The following is a 24,518-nucleotide window of genomic DNA, read 5'->3' as shown; positions in this document are numbered from 1 at the left end:
CCACCAATCGGACCAGAGCGTCCTGAAGAACTAGGGTAGCAATAAACCCCTCTGGGACCTGAGCTGGGCCCACCGGAACTATTGGGGTAGGAACCTCCTCCTCAAAATCAACCTGAGGCTCTGCCAGTGGTGCTGCTGCTCGGGGCTGAATGTTGCCCCTACCTCGACCTCTAGCATGGCCTCGGCCTCTGCCCCTAGTGGGAGCTGCTGCTGGGGGCTCGGGCTGCTAAGCGGTAGATGAGGAAGCGCGTGTTCTCGCCATCTGCGAACGAAAAGAGTAGAAATCCAATTAGCATCAGAGGAACAAATCCGTACGACAAGAAAGAACAAATGTGAGATTTCCTAAATCTATAGCCTCTGGGGGATGAATATAGACGTCTCCGTACCGATCCTTCAAACTCTACTAAGCTTGTCCGTGAGTTATGAGTCCTATGTAACTTAGAGCTCTAATACCAACTTGTCACGACCCGGATTTCCCACCCTCGGGAGTCGTGATGGCGCATACTAAGAGCTAGGCAAGCCAATCCTTAACAACTTACTTCATTAACAAATTATTTCTTTAACAATTATCAGTGATAGCATGAAAACAGCGGAATTTAATAAATATACGGAAGACTTAAATTAAAGACACTAAACAATAATACGGAAATCAACATATACCTCAACCCAAGAACTGGTGTCACATTACTCACGAACTTCTAAGAGTACTATATACAACCGTTTGAAAGAAAAATATAACCTGTTTGTCTCGAATACATTAGATAACAGACTGAAATAAAGATAGAGGAGACGCCGGTCCTGCGGACGCTTGCAAGGCTACCTCGGTGTCTCATTGTACTAAAAGCTGGCTCCCGCGCTATTGCTGCTGTCCAAGACCTGGATCTGTGCAAAAGAGCATAGAGTGTAGTATCAGAACAACTGACCCCATGTGCTGGTAAGTGTCTGGCCTAACCCCGGCGAGGTAGTGACGAGGCTAGGACCAGACTCCAGATAAACCTGTGCAGTTATATACTATATGGCGGAAAAGTAAACAGGTAATAAGCAATCAAAGCTGGGAAAGGGAAAACATGCTCCGGGGGTAGCAGATAAAATAGAATATCAAAGAATAGTAAGGAAACTACAATTTAACTTCTAACACGGATAAAGAGAAATAAGGAAACTTTCACTTTCAGTTTCATCTTGCTACAGGCGTGCAACCCGATCCCATTTCTCATATCTTGTGGTAGGCGTACCACCCGCTCCCATTTCAGTATATCTTGTGGTAGGCATACCACCCACTCCCATTTCATTATATCTCGTGGTAGGCGTACCACCCGCTCTCATTTCATTATATCTCGTGGTAGGTGTACCACCCACTCCCATTTCATTATATATCGTGGTAGGCGTACCACCCGCTCCCATTTCATTATGTCTTGTGATAGGCGTACCACCCGCTCCCTTTTACATTTCATCACACAATCACAAGAAATCCTGGCAAGGGAACATAAATAATATAATAACTTCCCGACAAGGGAACACAACAATGTTATAATTTTCCCGGCAAGGGAACAACAATATTGAATTAGTCATCCCGGCAAGGGAGAATCAGCTATAACCAACCTCAACTCAACTTGTACTCAGTTCAATTATTGAAAATTCTTAATCATAGAAGAGCATTAATTAAAGCACCCAAGTGTCATTTAAGAACACAACAACTTTCAATTTAAGACTCACGGTCATGCTTGACACCAATGTATAGATACTCGTCACCATGCCTATATGTCGTACTCAACAAGAAGCAAGTAGCAAGTATGACTCAACTCCTAATCCCTCAAGCTAGAGTTAGAAACACTTACCTGGATGCCTTCATCACCACTCAAGTCTCAACTATAGCTTTACCCCTTGATTCCACCACCAATCCGCTCGAATCTAGTCACAAGTTACTCAATTACATCAATAAGTGCTAAATGAATCAACCCCACTACATGAAAATGAGTTTTCTAAAGTTTTACCCAAAAGTCAGAAATCACCCCCGGGCCCACATGGTCGAAACCCGAGGTTTGGACCAAAACCCGATTACCCATTCCCCAAAGAATCCAAAAATATAATTTGTTTTGAAATCAGATCTCAAATTGAGGTCCAAATCCCCAATTTTAGAAAACCTAGGTTCTACCCAAAACACTCAATTTTCCCCATGAAAATCTTTAATTTGAAGTTAAAATCATGTTTAAAGTTGTTAAGGAGTGAAGAAAATGAGTTAGAAATCACTTTCCAACATTTTGGAGAAGAAAGGTTGTTTGAAAAATCGCCTCTTATGTTTTGGGGTTTTGAAAAAAGTAAAAAATAACTGAAATTCCCGTTTATTTATACCCCTCTCAGACCCCCAGTGCGGACCGCATCAAATGGACCGCGGCCGTACAACCTCCACCACGGACCGCACAAAGGCGTCCGCGGCCGCACTGGCCCCTCCATGAAGACCTGCAGTTCAGCACCCTGGGCGGACCGCACAAAGGCGACTACGGCAGAACGCGATTTCTCGCGGACCACACCAGAGGTTTCAGAGACTACAACTTCCTGAACCTGCAACATCTGACTTTCTAAGCCTAAGGCATTCCGGAGCCAACTCGAAACTCACCCGAGCCCTCGAAACTCCAACCCAAGTATACAGACAACCTCAAAAACATCCTATGCACATATTCGTGTACTCAAATGACTAAAATAACATCACGAGCATTGAATTAAACCTCGATATCAATAAAATTTCTCAAAACTCTTTTAAATATCAAATTTCTCAATTAAGGTCCGGATCACGTCAAACGACGTCCGTTTTTAACCAAATTTCACAGGAATGACTCAAATCATATATAAGACCTGTATCGGGCACCAGAACTACAATAAAGGCCCGATACCATTGCTTTCTAATCAGTTTTCACTTCAAATTTCCCTAAACAATTTCTGAAAACAATTTCACTTAAAAATTCATTTCTCGGGCTAGGGACCTCAGTTTCTGATTCCGGGCATATGCCCAAGTCCCATATTTTCCTACGGACCCTCTGGGACCGTCAAATCACGGGTCCGGGTCTGTTTACCCAAAATGTTGATCGAAGTCAAATTTATTCATTTTAAAGTCAAGACTTAACATTTTTCACAGAATTTCATGTTTAAGCTTTCAGGCTACGCGTCCGGACTATGCACGCAAATCGAAGCGACTCCAAAAGAGGTTTTCAAGGCCTCGGAAGCACATAATGGGTAAGAAAACAGGTGATGACCCATTTGGGTCGTCATATTAGGAAATCAACGAGAAAGATGAAGTTATTTTTAGAAATCGTTTGAGTGACGAAAATACCCTTTTAAAATAAAAATACAATATCGAATAAATTATTGACTTTAATATAGGTTTTATTAAATTAACACTTGATAGAGATTCCTTTTTAAATATAATACAAGCTCAGACGGTTTAAGAAAATTTAAGTGAGAAACTAATTAAAATAAAAATTTATCAATTATTAGAATTTGAAATATTGAAATGTATATATAAATACAGCGAGTTCAAATTTAAAAGTCATACCAAGTAGCGTAATATTAGTTCCTTTATTCTAAATCACTATATTCCTAACAACTTATGAGGACATGAGGAAATGATTCAACATATTAAATTTACTTTGAAAATTAATTCACCAGAGTAATAGTTTCAGGATAAGAATTCAAGGAACAACTGCAAGTCAATAACTCAATGTCAATAACCCGATCCTCAAAACTCAATGGAACCCGAAATACAAATTATCAAAGTCTTGAACAAATGAACTAGGGTCTTATTAGTATCCAGCTATAACCAATCCCTAAGTGAAATGTGAAACTACCGAATAACTTGCACAATCAGAGAGGAATACATAAGCACATATATTGATTCGGCGCGCATCCCGATCCCACCAATCCTCCCTTATTCCTCCGTAATAATTACAATAAGAGTAAATAGTATGTATATGTTGCGGTGCACAACCCGCTCCCACCAATCCTCCCTAATTCCTCCGTAACAATTACAATAAAACTAAATAATATATATATTTATATATATATTTTTTGTGGAGCGCAACCTGATCTCACCTGTCCACCCTTATTGCTCCTCAATATATCACCCTTATTTCTCCTGTTGCGATGTGCAATCCGATCCCACCTGTCCACCCTTATTACTCCTGTTGTGGCATGTAACCCGATCCCACCAGACAATATCGATTCTCCCTTATTCCTACTCAATATATCACCCTTATTCCTCCTGTTGCGGCGTGCAACCCGACCCCACCATAGAAAATCTTAAATCAACAACAACAACTCAATAACTCAATTACAAGAATTTCTACTACCAAGAGTATGAGTACATGACAACAAGAGAATCACGTAAAAATCAAAGGAATAAAACAACCTTTACAAAAATAACAAGACAAGTAAGGCACGTGATAACTACACAGGTAATCACAACAATTTGGATAAGTAGCATATATGCACAGTGTCACAGAGAAACTCACAATTAAGAAGTAACAAAACAACAAGAAAGGCAATAACTTCAACAAAGGAAAAATAAGGCCAAACAACGAGTAGGAGATAAATAAATGCTACCAACATCATATAGAGCATGTAAGTGTAGCCTAACAATAAGATACCACATATTATGACAATTTGATCAAAATCATGAAAAAAAACGAGACAATCTATCCAGTCAACACCATATATAAACTATGTACCCACTCATCACCTTGCATACACAACTTTCACATATCAAGATAGCACAATTGACTCAATTCCAAAGGGGTGGTTTTCCCCATACAAGGTTAGACAAGATACTTACCTCAATTCGGCTAACTCAATACTCAATTTAGCTTTTTCTTTACCAATTAACCATCGCTCGGCCCAATCTAGCCAAAGAAGACTTAAATACATCAAACAATGCAAGAGAAAATAACTTCAATTAACAAAGCTATGATCCTTATATAATTTGCAAAAGTCAACAAAAGTCAACTCCCCGGGCCCGCACCTCGGAACCCGACAAAATTTACAAACCCGAATACCCATTCAATTACGAGTCCAACCATACTAGTTTCACTCAAATCTGACTCCGAATCAATATTCAAAACTCAAAAAATCATTTTATGAAATTTTAGGCAAAACCCCCAACTTTCACTTTGAAATCATCAATCAAATGCCTAAAACGAAAATGGATTTATGTAATATAACCAAAATCGAGTATAGAACACTTACCCCAATCCATAGAGTGAAAATCACCTCCAAAAAGTTTCTAAATCCGAGCTCCCCAACTCAAAATATGACCAAAGTAACAAACTTTTGATATTAAGTATTTTTTTCCCCAACCGTTCTACCTCGATTCACATGCCAAATGATCTCAAAACTCGCTTTTGATGCCTCCAATGGATTCCTTCTGAAATTTCAGTTAGGTTAGATTTTTGAATCACTCTATTTGACCTTATAATAAGGGTGATATGTTGGTTTCAATATTTGGAAATAGTGCAGATTTTTAAATACGAAGTAAGTGGCAATTTCATAAATAAATCTGAAAAATCTTGCAGCCCAATTCTTAGCAAAATAACCATAAAATCCTCATACGATGTCCAAATTTGACGATTCTTTTTGCTATGGCTTCTTAATTATGATACAGATCTGATGCTTCAATCAAAATAGAAATCAGAGCTCATTTGTTTAATAAGGTACCATTTATGCTTGAAGAAACGACATCGAAACATAAGAAAAACGAGCGCAACACAACCCAAACCTATCTGAAACTCACCCGAGCCTCTTGGGACCCCGTACGAACATACCAACAAGTCCTATAACAAAACACGAACCTACTTGAGGCCCTAAATCATGCATAACAACATCGAAATGACGAAACACACCTCAAATCAAACTTAAAGAAATTTCAAAGTTTCGACATCCAAAAACTCGCGCCGAAACATATCAAATCAACTCGAAATGAACTCAAATTTTGCACACAAGTCCTAACACATTATACAGAACTACTTGTGCCCCAAACTTTCGAGCAAAGTGCAAATTCTCAAATAATCGGTCGGGTCACTACACCGCAGCATGTTGTTACAGATTCATGATTGAGTGAAGCCGAGGGCCTGATTGATTTATGCCACAAGGTGGCTTGTTATAGCGCTTGGGTTGAAGGATCTCCTCTGGAGTCTGCACACCCCTAGTAAGCGCAAGTACCTATGGAGTGTGAGTTCCGAGTGATGAGTGACAGGGAGGCATGAGTAACGGTGAGGTATGTCCGAAGGGCTGTATACGAGTGACTGTGAGGTTTGCCCAAGGGGATGTATATGAGTGATGCTTTGCCCGAGGGGCTATATATGAGTGATGTTTTACCCGGGGGCGGTTTATGATTTCATCATTTTTGCTAACCTTTGCATTGAGCCATTGTTGAAAACTATTGAAAAATATCTTTAAATGATTTTTACTAGAATTGGGTTTAAACAAGATGATTTTATTCGAACCCTAATTTTAAAAGCCCGTTGTATTTTACTGAGATTTCATGTAGTGGTCTTTAAATGCTTTATTTCTCGTCACTGCTTCTCAGCCTTTATTTACTTTGGTTACTTACTAAATTGGTGTACTTACGTTACTCCCTACACCTTGTGTGCAGATCCAGGTATATCAGGACCCGATAGCGGTTGTTGACTATTCCAGCTATAGATCTTCTTAGAGTTAGCAAGGTAGCTGCTGGCAATCATAGCCCTACTCTTCTCCCTCCTATCTTCCTATAGTTGTTTGTAGTTATTTTCCAGATTGTGTTAGTCTCAGTATTTTTGGAAATTTTTTTTGTAGATGCTCATGAGTGGTGACACCCCGATGTCGGGCTTTTCTTTCCGCACTTTCGTTATTTAGAACTTCTTTATGAAGTTTTATTATTAAATAGCTGGAATTTATCTTCGAAATGAAAATATCGTGTTGTTTTTGGTAAATAGTTGACTTGCCTAGTACCATGATAGGTGCCATCACGACGTGCTAGTTTGGGTCGTGTCAAGCATCACCAGATTCGCATGATAAGAATTTACGAATGTGAAGTTTCCTAAGATTTTTGCAGCCTCTCGAAGATAAGTACAAACGCCTCTGTACCGATCCACAAGACTCTACTAAACCCGCTCATGACCCGTAAGACCTATGTAACCTAGGCTCTGATACCAACTTGTCATGACCCTAAACTCAAATCTGTCATGATGGCGCCTATCAATAGTACAAGGCCAGCCGACTTCCATAATACTACGATAATTCATTAAAAGAAATGCCAAAAGACATCATATTTAGCAGAATTTCATAAAAGAATACATGATTTGAACTCAAAGATAGAAATGCGGAAAATAAAGCCCCAAACATCAGGGTGTCACTGAGTCATGAGCCACTACTACAACTATTCTGATAATAATAAAACTAACATAGTCTAGGCATAATCAAAATACAACTACGGGGAAGATAGAGAAGAAGAAAGCAGGGTTGCGATCGCCTGGCAGCTACCTTAATATCTCCAGTGATCAGCAACAAAAAATAATCTGCAGCTGCTACCGTGGACAAAGATACCTAGATCTGCACAGAAGGTGCAGGGGGTAACGTGAGTACACCAACTCAGTAAGTAACAAGTTTAAACTATGGACTAATAGGTAGTGACGAACTTAACCTCAACAGGTAAACATGAATAAACTGAATAGAAAGTAGGCATGTTTTCAATTCAAGTATTCAACTCAAGCAGTAAAGTAAATATAGCTCTGGATAATGTGAGGTATATATATAGTTCAGTTAACCTCGACGTGCCAATGCAATTAATATATGAAATGCACCATGTACTTCCACCCTGAAGTGCTCAACCAATCAGTACTATATATATCCATCCGGCCCAGGGAAGATCCATCCCGGAATATATACACATCACTGACAATAGACACTCATTGCTGAGGAAAGCCATTTTGGCCCTGTGGAGAAGATCTATCTCTAGGTGTCAATACCTCAGACAAGATCCATCTCTCAATAATATCATCTGTGCCCAATGTGGGTGTGCATACTCCGGAGGGGATCATAAGGCCCAAGCGCTATCATAATGAGTATAACTCGTGCAACGTGCAACCGACCCCTTAACTGTCACTCATAATCAGTCTCTCATCCTCACTCAGTCATTAACCTCTCCAGTCTCACCACGGGATCACAATGCCATGAAAACAACCCAAAACAATGATATGATGAATCAATAATTAACCGAGACTGAGATATTATATAGAAATGCATGATTGTGACTGAGTATGGAATTTAAATTGAAAACGAGTGAGATTACAGCAAGAAACGACCGTTAAAAGTCCAAACAATATCGGCACAAAGGCTAAACATGATATCTAACATGATTTACAACTCAAATACGTTATTGCATGATGAAACAATGGATATCAACAAGATAAAATGAATAAACGGTGCGATGGAATCACTAGGACACAATTCTCATGGTGCGTGCCTGTACGCCTATCACTTGGCATGTGCGTCACCTCAATACTAGTCACACAACACATAGTTAGGGGTTTTAAACCCTCAGAACCAAGTTTGGAAGTGTTACTTACCTCAAACCAAGCCCAAAGTTCTACTCAGCGACGCTTTTGCCTCTCAAGTCGGCCTCCAAATGGCCTAAATCTAATCATAAGCAATACAATACAATCAATATATGCCAATGAACCAATTCCACAAGAAAAACTACTTAATTGGGCACAAATCTCAAAATCAACTCAAATTCGGCCCCGAACCCACGTCTCGAAATCCGACAAAGTCACAAAACTATAAAGCCCGTTCACTCACGAGTCTACCCATACCAATTTCATCAAAATCTGACATCAACTGGCCGTTCAAATCCCCAAAATCATCTCTCCAATATCCAAGCACTAACCCCTTATTTTACTTCAAAATCCTACTAATTAGGTGGGAAATCAACGGGAAAACACCATAGTTATGAGTATTAGAGCTCAAGCAACTTACCTCACTGAAAACCCCTTGAATCCCCTTCAAAATCACTCCAAAAGCTCCAAGGTCCGTGTTAAAAATGGTGAGAATGAGCAAAAATTCGCGAAGTCTCCTTTTTATACTTTCTGCCCAGCAACACCGCACTTGCGGTCAAAATATCGCTTCTGCGCTGCCGCACTTGCGGAAAATCCATCGCAGGTGTGGATCCCACTTAAGATTCCATGCTCCACATCAGCGCCAAATATCGCACCTGCGGTTGCGTACCTACTGTGAGCACGTGATTTTTGTTTTTGCGCAACAGTCGCTCCAAAAGAATAAAATTGGTCCTGCTGTACAATTTTTGGATTTCTGTGCGGCACTTTGTTGATTTATTTGTGACTTTGGCCCGTTTTTATTTATTTACTTTGTTAAAACAAAATTCAAAAAATGTGTGTACGGGTCATGCATAATCTGAACCGTAACACGGTTTAAATAGAAAAGCATAAACAAGCATCTTTGTCCGTGATTTTTGTTTTGTTTAATTTTACCTGTTTTGAATTATTTTAATGTGTGTGCAAATAATTGTACTAGGTGTTTATTTTTTAATTTGATTTTACTTATTTTTGTATTTTTCATAATAAAAGAAAAAGAAAAAAAATATAAGAAAAGGTCCCTTCCCTTCCGGACTTGGGCCAATTTGTTAAAATTGGCCCAAACAAACAGCCCAAAACCCAAGCCTGCCCAGGTCCAACACCACCTGATACCCAGGACGTCCAAACGACGACGTTTTGGTCCAGTGTGATCTGGGCCGTTGATCTCAGATTGATCAACGGCCAAGATAACTTCCCCACAACCCACTGAGGAACCCGACCCATTTACACCCGGACCGAACCCAAACCCTCAACACGTGAAACGACACCGTTCCACTTAACCATCAGATCCAGACCGTAGATCTAAATTGATCTAACGGTCGAGATCCGTCCACCCACTAACTATATAAGCCCATAATCCTACCCTGCCCCCCTATCCGAACCCCAGCCTTCGTCTTCAACCTCATCCCCTTCAAACCCTAGAGCCACCCCTGTATCCCCCACCATGAAAACCGGCGGCATGAACGCCGGTGACCTTCCCCTTAACACCCTAGAATCCCCTTGCCTTCCTGAACATGAATCTGTTAACCCTGTAGTTCGAATCCCTCCCCATCTTCTCGAATCTTCATTTGAAGATTCGAGTCAAAACTCGATCTACACAGTTTAACCCCAGCTTCACACCAGACACTCCCCAGACCCCCTCGTGACCAAACCATACTTGGTTTGGTCCGAATCTGACCAGGGAAGCCTGAATCCCAGATCTATGTTTTGAAAGTTTTGTGTTCCTCCGTCACTGGTTCAACCGAAGAGATTAAGGTCTAATGGACTTTAATCACTGGTTCAATCTGAGAAACACTTCGTTTAAAGTCCGTTCAACCCTTAAGAAAGGCCTGACCAAGTCCGAGTTAAGGTTTTGATCTTTTGCAGTTTAAGGTGAGTTTCTTTCTTTTCTTAGTTGTTTTGGTTCGTTTGATTGTTGTAAGGGTCTGTTCGTTTTCTGTCCTTGACTTCTATCAACTGTGCTTCAACCGCTTTGCCTGAACCTCTGTTTGTTTGTCTAAAATCCCCCCTCCTATTCTGATAAGACATATGTATTTGTTGTACAATAATTGAGCTTCAAATGTTGACTGAGCAATTGGTTCCTCGAGTACCACTTTGCTCAGTCAGTATAATTCGAATTATGGGTCGATACTGTTAAATGTCGGATTTTTGGTTACGATTGTGTATGTTAATGCTAATATAGTCGAGTCGACATGTGTCGTCAATTAGTTTCAACTGTCCGAACAATAACAAATCGATTTACTTCTGCTAAGCATTTGTTGAGTCAATTAAGAACCAGTTTTTGTTTACTTATAGCTGTTTGAATTGATCAGTAATGTAAAAAGGATTGTTTGGTTTAAATTCTGAATTGGAAGGCATGTGCACTTAGCACAGCATGTGCATTGGTGCACCTCATGTGCCTTGTGCACAGCCTGTTTTCCTGCATAAAGGGGCTTTCAATTTTAAAAAGGTTTGACAGCATATGCTGTCAGATATATTCTACTGCCCATACTTGCTTTTAGTTAATAAAATGGAAAAGTTGAATCTGCCAGGGAATGGAATGGGGTCTAATACTTAATTAGCTAAATTTGGGATGGAAAATGGGAGGCACATGGGAGGGGTATTGGTGATAATCTATCAGGTTGTAAAAGGGGTAATATGAAGGCTTATAAAAGGGAGGACATACAGAGATAAAAGGGAGATCAGAAAATACAGGAAGAAGGGGAAACACACTGTGAGGAGTTTTGAAAGAGAGAGCTTGAAAGACATACAAAGAGATACTAAGAGGGAACATCTGAGAGTTCAATTTTTTGGAAACAGAAAACTGGAAAAGAATTTTTGTCTGATAACTCAGACAGACAAAACCAGAAGTTGCTTCCTTTCCTTTTGTTTCTGACTTCACTAAATCTGGACCTGTTCTGTGCAAACACTGATTTCTCACAACTGAGTCTACTTGTTTGTTGTTTGTTCTACTCGAAAGTTTGGTTTAGTTGGGGTTGATCTCACTCCAATTGTTTTGTGAGTTGTGGTTGCTACTCTTCTGTTTCTTGGTGCTGTTGCTATACTGCCCTGCTGCTACTGTTAGTGCTGTTACTGCTGCTGCATTTGTTCATTGTTACTCTACTGATTGCCCTCTTCTTCAATTGCAAATATTCCCAGGTACACAACCTTTGAACCATGTATTGTTGAAAGTTTGAAGTTGAAGCAGAAATAAAGAAATGAACACCAGTTTATGTTATAGCATTGGTGTAAAAAGATAGTTCGAATGTTAGTTGGGCCTGTATTTTTACTGCAAACTGCAAATATTCTGTATAAACTAGCATACATTCTGTTTAAGATGAACTGTTAGATAGCATGGCTCAACAGTAATGACAGTATGACATAGACAGCATGTTTGATTTAGTATACATTCAGTTCAGTATAACACTTGTTTGGTTTAGTTATGACTGTATAACATAGAGTCATGGTAAGCACTTGTATGTATTTTGCCTAGACCACTGAATTGACAAATCTATGGTACTAGGTCCGGGATAAATGTATCCCAAACAAACCCTCATGCAGTCACATTAAGAGTTTGGCTATGAAGGCCAGCTTTCCTGTCAGATTATGTGCTCCAATATAAGTTCGATATCGGGTTTCGGTATAGATTCTTTGTTTCGAAATAATGTGATGATTGTTGAGAGAAACTAATAGTCATTTTGAGTTCATTTAGTAGTAATTTTCCTAATAAACAGCCGATTTCGTTTATCAATTTCAAATAGGTTAGAGTGTTAAAATGGAACTTGGAGGTCGTTAAACATAACTCAATATATGTTGTTAGTTTGTTGCAATCTCACTTAGCAAATTAATAAGCGTATTCACTCGATGAAGACAAAGCATGAGGTAATCCTCACCTCATGAACAATAAATCAGGTAATCAAACAAGTTTAGGTTCGGCAAACATAATAAGGATTCAGTCTGTATTTGTTCAAACAAGCAAAGTTCGGCATCGTCCTTCTCTTTAAAGATAAACGTAGTAGAAATGTAGCCACTGTAGGGTACCCTTCTAAAATAATGAGACGAGCCTCGCCGAATAAAAATGCAAATTGCGGGGCCCTCAATAATTGATCATGATAAATACTTAGAATTTGGGACGGACTGTTTAGTGAATTCCACTGCCTTCCCCAAAGATAATAACGCGTTTAGATTCTTTAGGCGCGACTTTAAGTAAATTATATTCTTAAAAATTCGGGTGCACATTGATGTGACCCAAATCCAAGTCTCAACGGAGTCAAAATGTGTTAACAACTACGGGTGCATTGATTGTGACGTGGTTCGAGATGCATTTTCACGACGTTGTAATTCTATAAAATAAATGATAATAATAAAAGCGGTTTAAACTTAATAAAAGCACATAAGTCACAACCTGTATTTAAATCAGATATTTAGCCATTATAACAATTTAAGCGACCGTGCTAGAACCACGGGATTCGAGGGTGCCTAACACCTTCCCTCGGGTCAACAGAATTCCTTACTTAGAATTTCTGGTTCGCAGACTTCATTTGGAAAAGTCGAAAATTTCCTCGATTTGGGATTCAAGATAAACCGGTGACTTGGGACACCAAAAGCCGAACCTTTCCCAAGTGGCGACTCTGAATTAAATAAATAATCCCATTTCGAATATTGTCACTTAAATTGGAAAAACTCCACCCGCGCATTTAACCCTTCGGGGCCGGGCGCGCAAAAAGGAGGTGTGACACCTACACATCTCCCTCCGCTTTTACTGATCTAGCCAACTCCCTCATTTTCGCATTTGCACCCTAGGTATCACCCCTGTGGGCTCGCAGATACGATCTCCTTCTCGCACCTGAGATTACAGCTCAAGTACCCTATGGCCGCATCTACGAATCCTTCTCCACTTTTGCGGGATCGCACCTGCGGTTGCCACTTCGCAGGTGCGGTTATAACAGCTAAGTTCCAACTTCAGCAACTTTTCCAATTTCTAAACTTGTTCCGTTAATCATCCAAATCATCTCGAGCCCCTCGGGACCTCACCCAAACATACCAATATGTCATATATCAACATACGAACTTAGTCGAGCCTTCAAATCACTCAAAACAACATCGAAACACCAAATTACCCTTGGATTCAAGCCTAAGAACTTCTAGACTTCCAAATTCCGTAAACAAAGCCGAAACCTACCAAACCACATCCGAATGACCTCAAATTATACCTACACATCAAAAATAATACCCCAATCTTACTCCAACTTTCGGAAATTCATATCGACCCCGATGTCAAAATCTCCACTGCCAACCAAAATCACCAAAATTCTAACTTTCGCCAATTCAAGCCTAATTCTACTACGGGGCCTCCAAATAACATTCTAGACGTGCTCCTAAGTCTAAAATCACCTAACAGAGCTAACAAAACAATCAAAATTCACATCCAAGGTCGATTACACATAAGTCATTATCCGATCAACTTTCCCAACTTAACCTTCACATAAGAGACGTCTAAAATCCTCTCCGAAACTACTCTAGACGCGAACCAACTAACCCGACATATCATAATATAGCTGAAGAACATAAAAAGAAGCAGAAATGTGAAAATGGGGCTACAACTCTCGAAATGACCAGCCGGGTCGTTATAAATAATTTTTGCCTTTAAAGTTGATTTAATTGACTTCGGTCAACGTTTTGAGTAAACGAACCCAGACTCGTGTTTTTACTCTCCCGGTGGGTCCGTATCAAAATATGGGACCTGAGCGTATACCCAAAATCGGTTTCGGAGGTCTCTAGCCCCAGTTATGAATTTTTATTAAAAATTGTAAGTCTAAAAATTTAATCATTTTTAAGAAATTGTTAATGTTTGATCTTGTTATTATCGGGACTGTATTTTGGTTACGGAGCCCCATACAGGTTTAATATAATAGTTAAGTCATGTATGTGAAATATGGTGAGAAACAAAGTTGGTCTGACCTGATCTGAATGTCGGGTTGAGAAAATAAAATTTCAAAGTGTTCTTGAGAATTTCATTTGATTTGGTGCTTAATTCATAGTTCTATGCGTTATTTTGGTAATTTGATCATGCGAGCAAGTTTGTATGATATTTTAAGACTTGTGTGCATGTTTGTTTTGGAGCCCCAAGGGCTCGGGTGAGTTTTGGGTAGACTACGGAGTGATTTAAACTGAGGAATTCTTGATGATGTGCTTCAGGTCTACAGACTTCGCAATTGCGAGTTCTAGCTCGAAAATGCGAGTCTCACAATTGCAAAAGAAGCATCGCAATTGCGAGCATGGGCTGGGACTGGGATTTCTCGCATTTCTGAGGTTCTATCGCAATTGCGATAGTTCATGTTCGCAAATGTGAAAAAATTGTTCGCATTTGCGAAGGCGGCAAAAGTGCAGAAAATTCGCATTTGCGAGCATTGCAATTACGAAGCTCAGGTGACAAATGCGACATCTGCAGCTGTGTAAAAAGGGAATTAGACGGGATTTTTCATTCATTCTTCAAATTTTCAAAGCCTAAAACACAAGAGGCGATTATCCAAAGACCATTTCTTCCTAAATCATAGGTAAGTGATTCTAAACTAGTTTCTTTCAATCCTTCACTTCATTTTACAAGATTTCAGACTAGAATATAAGGTTTTCATGGTGGTATTGAGGATTTTTGGGTAGAAACTAGAGATTTCAAAATTTGGGGATTTAGACCTCAAATTGAGGTCGGATTCCAAAAATAATTATATATCCGGGCTCGGGGGTGAATGGGTAATCGGGATTTGGTCCAAATTTTAGGTTAGGACCAAGCAGGCCAGGGTGTTGACTTTTTTAAAAATGTCCTAAATTGAATTTCTTGCAATCCTGGGTAGTTCCTAAGGCTTACATTGAACTGTTTGGTTGGTAATTTGCTATATTCTATTGGTTTGGAGGCTTGTGTAAAGGGAAAAGCGATGATTGAGCTTTGAGTTTGGCAATTGGAGCGTAGTAAGTATCGTGGTTAACCTTGACTTGAGCGATTATGTATTATTTGCCTATTTGCTACGTGTTTGGATGTTGAGTACAATGTATAAGTTAGGTGACGAGTACCTATGCGTTGTTGTCGAGTCATAACATGTGAGTGAGTCTTATTCTTGTAAATGTTGTATTATTTGACCACATTGTTCACGTTTAGACTAGTTATTTGATGCGTTGATCTATTTCTTATCATGTTTATTGAATTTAGTATTGATTGAGTATTGACTCAAAGTTGAGGTTGGTGTTGTGGAATTATGTGTTAAAGTAAAATTTGTTCTTGATAATCCTATATCCCTGTTGTTATTGTTCATTGTTTTGGTGAGGGAGAGTGTTAAAGCATGAAGAGTAATGTCGTGCATATTTCTATTAATTATTATGGTGAGTGATACGCTCAAATTACACTTTAATTAAATAGTGTAAGGCGGTCGGTGTCAAATGTAATAACCCAACAAGGTTGGGGTCGAATCCCACAGAGAATAGGTGTGAAAAAGTTACTCAAATAGTGTGTTACTTCACTAAAGTCGTAATTCTTTTCGGTTAATAGTAACAAAAGTATGAATTGAGTTTGGTTTGAAGAAATAACTAATTGTGATATTGAGAGTGTAAATAATTTGATTAAAGAAATCAAGGTTGTGTCCCCTTCAATGAAGTGTAATGCTATCGATGTTAATGTGATATATTTCTAATGGAAGGTTCTTTTGATATGCAAATGATTTCTAAATGACTACTCAATATTTTCCAATAGTTGGGTAGTATTTCCTCCTTACGACTTTTCCAAATATAAAAAGAGTTGCAATGAAGAATAATCAATATATGCCAAACAAAACCCACTTATTCCTAAGCGATCCTATTAAACGAGGTTTAAAGCCTTGAGTCTTTGTTATTTACTTCTACCAATTTCCAACCCACTTTCCCAAGTAAAGTAAGAATTTAATGGCACTTGTTAATATTTGCAACCACCAACAATAAATGAAGAATGAGAAGCTAATAAATATCAACCAACCATTATACATATATTCAATGTTAAACACCCGTTAGTACAATACCCATTTAGGGTCCACAATCTTAGTATTTAAAGTTAGCTACACATACTAAAAGACAAAAGGAAGAGAATATTTAATGCAATAAAGCTTACAAAGTGAAAGATAGTTGAACCAAAAGCTTCCAAAAGAGAGGAATATTAAAGCCTTTTATTGTAGTTCCAAAATCAAACCAGCCACCCCCACAAAACCCCAATAAATCTATTTATAGTTGGTCAATACTCGGGACAAAGTTTGGACAAAAATACCCTTTTCGGTTAAATATGCGACCGAATATCTGTCGCATAACAGACATGCGGTCCGCATTCTTGACATAACCATCACATCTTCAAACCCTAGTTTCAAGGCCTTCATCGCATTGATGTTTTGCGGTCCACATTGCAGATCTGCGATCGCATTTCACATCGCATTTTCTACCTTCAGCACTCTGCATGTCAAGTTTGCGATTGATTCTGCGGCTTGCAAATAGGTTATGCAATCGCAGATCGGACCGCATTTCTTGCATTGGACTTTCCCCAGAAATCTGTTGTGGTTTGCAATTCCCTTGTGCATTCTACCGCTTGCACGTTGGAATTGTGATCGCGTATCTACATTTGCGATGCCTTTTTTGCTCTTTTCTTGTCTTTTGTGGCTTTTTGAATTCATTTCCATGCTCTTAAGTCCATAAACCTCATGCACTGCGAAAATACTAAAATTACATAAGTATAAAAGATAATTGCATCTAAAACAAGCTAGAATCTAAGCTATTTGTATCAAATGTGCCGAAATTCTCGAGCACATCAGTGAGGTCGAGTATAAAAGCACGAAAGGTGATGCCATGCACGTTTATATTATTTTATCTGGTGAGGTTGAGTGTAAAAGCACGAAGGGTGCTGCCATGAACGTTTCTATTATCTTATCTGGTAAGGTTGAGAGTAAAAGCACGAATGGTGATGACGTGCACTTTCTTTTACTGTGTTTATCCATTTCTATCTGATTAAGGTATATTGATTGTTCAATTTCTCAGTCCCATTGTAGTTCTTTGTCTTGTAATCCCCTCATCATGCCCCTCCCCAATACTTCTTTCTTTGTTTCTTTAGTTGTTGTTACTATTGTATATGTATTGATAAACTGCACAGGTATGTTTGGGAGTGTCTTGTCCTAGCCTCGTCACTACTTCGCCAAGGTTAGACTCGACACTTGCTGGTACATGGGGTCGGTTATACTGAAACTACACTCTGCATTTTCTGTGAAGATTTCGACACTAGATTGTGTTGACCCGAGTTGAGCTGCTAACTTCAATCCCATAGGAGACCCAAGGTAGATCTGCCAGCGTTCGCAGACCCTGGAGTCCCCTTCCAGTTATTTCATTTAACTGTTTCTTTTTACTCAAAAATAGTTGTACTTTCTTTCAGCCAGTATTTGTAGTGACTCTTAGATGTTCGTGAATTGTGACACCAGATTCTGGGTAGTTGTGTATAAATATTTGGGTTAATATGAAATTTTGCACTTCTTTAATCTGGTATGATTTAATTGATGTTATTTACTGAATCGTTTAAGAGTTAGCATGTAAATCTCTAATTGTTGGCTTTCCTAGCAACTGAAAGGTTAGGCTCCATCACGATCCTGACGGTAGGAAATTCGGGCTGTGACACTTATATATATATATATATATATATATATAGCTTATAACTTATATACCAATTACTTAACCAATATACGATATATTTAATTCCAGTTAGTTGGTTTTTTTTATACAAAATAATTAATGTGTTATTTCAGGATTATAATTGAAATTATAGAAAAAATAACTAAGCATATTTTTACATTAAAATGTAATCATAATTTTATTCACTTGAAATAATTTTTTATTGATTTATGAAATCCTTATTTAATGCACTCTTTTTATCATAAAAAAGAAAGAAAAAAACAAATAATAAAATGGATAGATTAGTAAATAAATATTACATGGGAAGAGAAGTAGTGGGTTTTTCCATGGAAAATAAATTTTTATTAAATTATTTTCAAAAAATCTGACCAATTTCGGTCGGAATTTGAAATTATGCTTTTGTCGCACATCGGCTGAAATGGGAAAATAATTTTTTATTAAAAATTTTCAAAAATTCCGATCGAATTTGAAATTATACTCTTGTCCCACATCAACTGAAAGATGTGAGCTTTTCCATCTTATAAGTTGAGCTTTGATGCATAGAGCCGAACAACTGTGGACTAACAAAAAATAAAAAAATATAGGAAGAGTTGTAGTTAGTGCTTAGTAATAAGATTTATATTCTATATATAGAAATAGAGTCTAATAAAATAATAATAGATAATATATACTAGTACTAAGTAGTAATATAGTAATAAAATATTATATTGTTGTCACGACCCAAAATCCCTCCAAATGAGTCATGATGACACCTAGTCTCTAAAACTAGGTAAGCCTAACATTAATAGAAAATAACGACAATATTTGCTAACATCGGACAATTTCGAAATAGAAATCTCTGTACAATTTACAATCGTAAAACATGTAGTACAAGTTATAAGCCTTTCTAGGAGTAGTTATACATAATGAATACATCACTATTCCAGAACAAAGACAAACAATGGAAATAAATACAATAAAAGGTGACTTCGTTACCTGCGAACGCCCAACAGGTGTATCTTGAAGTCTCCAGCCACAACAAGCATAAGTCTCAAAACCAGCCCGATCCGAAGTGCCTGGTTCTGCACAAAACGATGTGCAGAAGTGTAGTATGAGTACACCACGGTGGTACCCAGTAAATATCAAGCCTAACCTCGGTAGAGTAGTGAGGCCAGGTCAAGACATTACCGAATATATAACCTGCAAGATATGACTTAAATCTAACAAGAGAGGACTATCAGAGTAATACAAATAGCAGAAGGATATCAAATTGCAAACAGTAGTAACGATAAGTGGAAACACGAATGACAGCGAGAATTAAACAAGTAACTAAACAGCAACATAGTTGAGCGACATGGTATGCAACAGTGGAAAGAAAACAGAAAAACTCAAGAAAAAGTTAAGAATGCGACAGGTTATACGATCGCATAACCACTATATGGTTCGCATAATCATCGCATACCTGATTGCTCAGAAAATAAAATCACAAAATGCGATCACAAATTCCACCGCAAAATGGAAAATGCGATCGCAAAATGGTCGTAGAAGGCATGTTATTAAACTGGGTGTTTAGTCACTTATGCAATCGTATTTAGTCATCTTCCTCAGCCAGCAAGGGTTCACTTATGCGGCAGAAATGCGGACCGCATTTCGATTATGTGAGCCGCAAACTTTATCATTCCCAACGATTTGAACTCAACCCGCAATAATGGCGGTCTTAATTTTTACTACCCAGCACCCCAAAATACATTACTTAACTAACATCACATCATGAACAGATATCTAACTACAAAACATCAATAAGAAAAAGGAAAGAAAAAGAAACATGAAGCAACAACAGGTAAAACAAAAACAAGAACAAATGTACAAACTAAAGCTAGAAATAATGGAATTGGGACAAGGAAAATGTACAAGTGACGGGTTTATGGGCACAGTTGGAAGATTAGATCACACACACTAGTCGTTTTGTCTTCTTCGTTCCTTTTTTCGTTTTGTTTTGTTTCTGATGAAATAATAAAAGAAAAGAATTTTTTTTGTTCGTTTTGAATGAAGAGATGCGAGGGGTATAACTGACCAATTTGCGGTGTATAAGTCACCACATAACACAGTATGCGACCGCGTAAGTGTTATGTGGTGGAATCAAGAGAGTAGGTGAGGGCCAAAAGTGCGGTGCACTATGCGATTGCATAGTGAAAATGCAGTCCGTAAAGTGCACCAACTTGTCGCATCTTTACCACCAAATTGAACCAAACACACTGTGTTGGTTTGCGACCAAAATGCGGTCCGCATAGTGAAAATGTGACTGCATATGTATAGCAAACTACCCAAGGTGATTTTTCTTCCTTTTTTCATGCAATCTTACCTCGTGTTATGATCTCTTGCATCCCCTGTGTAAGCACGTGATTTTTGCTTTACGAGCAATCGCTCCAAAATAAAATAAAAATAGTAACAAATGGTTTCGCTGTACAATTGTTCGAGTTTTCGTGACATGTGTTGTTAGTCATTCGTGGATCTGTCCATTTTTGCACTTAATCATTAACAAACAAAAATACAAAATATGTATGATTAAACCATAATTCGGTCAGTAAAAGAAAATTCAAAAAAAATATATATATATATGAGTGCATCGTTTGTTCTAGGTTTTTAACTTACTTAAATAATTTTTGTGATTATTGTGTTAAAATGTTGCATTGTTGTTTAGTTTTAATTTCGTTATTTATTATTTTTATTTTTATTTTTGTTTTAAAAGAAAAATGAAATTAGAAAACAAAAGTGAAGGAAATCGGTTTGGGCCAAAAATTAAACAAAATAACAGGCCCAACCAGCACTCAGGCCCAGTCCAAATCCAGCTGCCCAGGCATCTCCTGAAACGGCATCGTTTCAGGCCGATCCATCTCAGCCGTTCCAATCAATCCAATCCAACGGTCCAGGATCACTTTCAATAACCCAGGTTCAAACCCGACCCAAATCTGACCCAACCCCTCACTTAAACCAAACGACCCCGTTTAACTACCAAACGACCCCGTCTCAGTTCTCACCCTCAGATCCAAGCCGTTGAGATCATCTGATCTAACGGCTCAGATCCAATCCCATAGACCATATATAAACCTTCCCTTACACCCACGCCCCCTATACCAACACCCCACCCCTTCGTCCCCAAGTCGAACCCGGACCTCCCATTAGAAACCCTAGCCGCCCTCGTCTCCCTCGCCATTAAAGCCGGCGGCACGAACGCCGGTGACCACCTCCTGAACACCCTAAGACCCCCTCACTCTCCTGAACATGGATCTGTTACCCTCTTGCCTCGAATCACCTTCCCTCGTCTCGAATCTTCGTTTGAAGATTTGAGTCGAACCCGGACCTATGCCAAACCACCCCATCTTCATACCAGACATTCCCCTGACCTTCCTCGTGACCAAACCAAGCTTGGTTTGGTCCGAATCTACCCACAACTTCCTAAAAATCAGATCTGGAAATCCAGACCTTAGAACACATGCACCTGGGGAATCCGGCCGGTCTGGACAAGGGTTTGAGGTCTAAAAGACCTTAATCAAGGTGTTCTCATGTGAGAACACCCTGATTAAAGTTTGTTCGGCCTCAAGAGTTCGAAGTTGAATCAGAATTTGGGTCGTTTTGATTTCAAACCTTTTTGGGTAAGTTTTCTTTTCTTTCGTTTTAGTTCTAATTAAGTTGTCAGCATATTCCGTTGTGTTTGTTTGTTATGTTGTTATTTTTCATTCGGATTTCTTTCATCTCTGTAAAGACCTTTTATTTGGTCGATGGTTTTTGTGTATGATTTGAATGCATCCTATGATAAGCATGTCCGATTAATATAGTCGTCGCATGAATAACTTATATAGGTTCCTAGTGACTGACCAAGTTGTCCGAAGCCCTTTAGGTCCCCGTATGTGTTGTTTATTTGAACGACTGATTATTACCTGTTATAATTAGTATAGTCGACTCGATAAATGTCGTCGATTAGTTTTCTATAACTAATGAATCAAACGAGCTAATAATGTTGCATGACTAATTGAACGTTGCCACTAGCTGAATGCCCCAGCATGGTTTAAAATGGTTTGTTTGCATTGTAAAAATGACTGAAAAGGTTCAGCCCAAGCAACCTTGAATTCGAACTTTCATCAGTTCAAAACTGCCCTGATGCTGCAATAGGCAGGGTAGTAATAATCAAGGTTAAGCAGGGGTGTTCTGGGGTGTCAAAAAGGACAGAAAGATTAGTTTAAATGAAGCTGACAAGTAGGGTAATAATTAAGATTAAACTAATACTAATGGGAAACAAGACACAAGGGTATAGGGCTTAAAATGAATAAATAAAATGAGCCCATAATTCTGGATTAAACTAAAACCAGGCGTGGGGAACAAAGGGGCTGGCACCAAAAGATGCTTAGGCATGGGCTTTAACAGGGTATGGGCAGGCTGCAAGTTGCAGCATGAGGGGCAGCTTAGCTGCACTTGGTCACTTTGGCTTATAAATAGGCCATTCGAGAACTAAAACAGGGTGGACTTTTAGTCTTCAGAAAAAGAGAAAACAAAAGGCTGGAATTTTTAGTCTTAAAGCTGAAACTTTTAGTCTGAAGAAAGGTTTACTGAGTTTAAAGAAAGCTGAAAAACATAAGTTAGTTTCCAAATAGATTATAACCAAACACCATCTGAAAGTTGAATAAAAATTCATATTGGTCAAGCTGCCTTGGCCAAGTTCTGTCATCTGCATTGACTAAGCTGTTTGTTGGTTGCTGAACTGTTGTTATTTGCTGCATTGAACTTCTTTTACTTCTGGTGTTCATTACTCTTCGTCTGGAATTATTGGTTTGGCACTCGACTATTTGCTGGTTTCATTTATTCTGGGAATCATTGTTGGTTGTTCGTGGACTGTGGAAAACAATCTTGGTTGTTGGTTTGTTGCTGTGCTGTTGCTGTGTATCTGTTGATGCTGTGATTACTGCACACTACTCAACTGATCACTCTCCTTCTTCCTTTCCTTTCCTTACCAGGTACACAATTGATACCACCAATGTAACTGAGAGTTTGAGCATGAATGCAAAAGAGAGGACCTGCAGATTGTTTTTTATGTATACATGAACTGTTACATTAAATGTCATAAAATAGTTACATTTTCGTTTGTATAATAGAAGTAGCCTACATGCTCAGTATATCAATGTAGGTTAATGAATGATAGTCATGTATGTATGCTGTTAGGTGAAAAACATTCCCAGTGTAATAAGTTGTATTTTAGACTTAGTCTGATGGTGTAGTATATTCTATAATGTAGGCCAAAATAGGAAAACTATCCACATGAGTTAAAGTTCTTTCCCCTTTTGCTAGTTTGTCACATATAAATTGATAAAGAACAAAGAATCAGTTCTAGGCCTCAACCTCAGGAAGGCCGAGCCCAAATCGAAAAATCAGCTAGGCCTGTATCGGAAAAACAGGGCCCAAGTCTGGCCATCTCGCATGAGCTAGGTTTGGGCCCATAATTTGCGACTAGTTGTCCATAAGTGCAGTCACGTTTTATTATTCTGTAATAGCACTTTAAATCCGGTTTTATAATCAACTAAGGCTATTTACTGCTTTCAATTGATAGAGACAAACACGACGAGAAACGTAGTTGCTATAGGATATCCTTTAAAAATAACAACGAGATGAGCCTCGATAAAAATAAACAAAACGCAGATGCGGGGCCCTTGTTAAATGTATATTAGTGAAGCATTTAGTTTCCAGGACGGGTTGTTTAGCAAATCTCACAACCTTCCTAAAATAACAATACGTTAGACTCTTTAGGACGCGCCTTAATAAATCTTACCTTCGTAAACTCGGGTGCACATTGATGTGACCCAAATCCAAATCTCAACGGAATCGAAATGTGTTTCTAATCACGGGTACATTGATTGTGACGTGGTTCGAGATGCGTGTCCATGACGTTGCAAATTCATTTTAAAAAAATAAGGATGAGATGAGCCTCGCCGAATAAAAATACAAATTGCGGGGCCCTCAGTAAATACTTGTTTAAAATTACTTAGAATTCAGGAGGGTCGTTTAGCGAATTTCACGGCCTCCGCAAAATAATAACGCGATAGTCTCTTTAGGCGCGTGTTTAATAATTTACTTGCTTAAGTTCGGGTGTGCATTTCATGCGACCCAAAGCCAAATCTCAAAACATCAAATAAAATGCGTTCCGGATTGTGGGTGCATTTCATGTGACGCAGTCCAAAGACGTGTTTTAAGCGATGTTCACATTCTTGTAAA

Source organism: Nicotiana sylvestris, chromosome 2, assembly GCF_000393655.2.
Source record: "Nicotiana sylvestris chromosome 2, ASM39365v2, whole genome shotgun sequence".
Taxonomy (NCBI): Eukaryota; Viridiplantae; Streptophyta; class Magnoliopsida; order Solanales; family Solanaceae; genus Nicotiana; species Nicotiana sylvestris.
The sequence above is the reverse complement of the archived record's forward strand: the minus strand, read 5'-3'. Positions refer to the sequence as shown.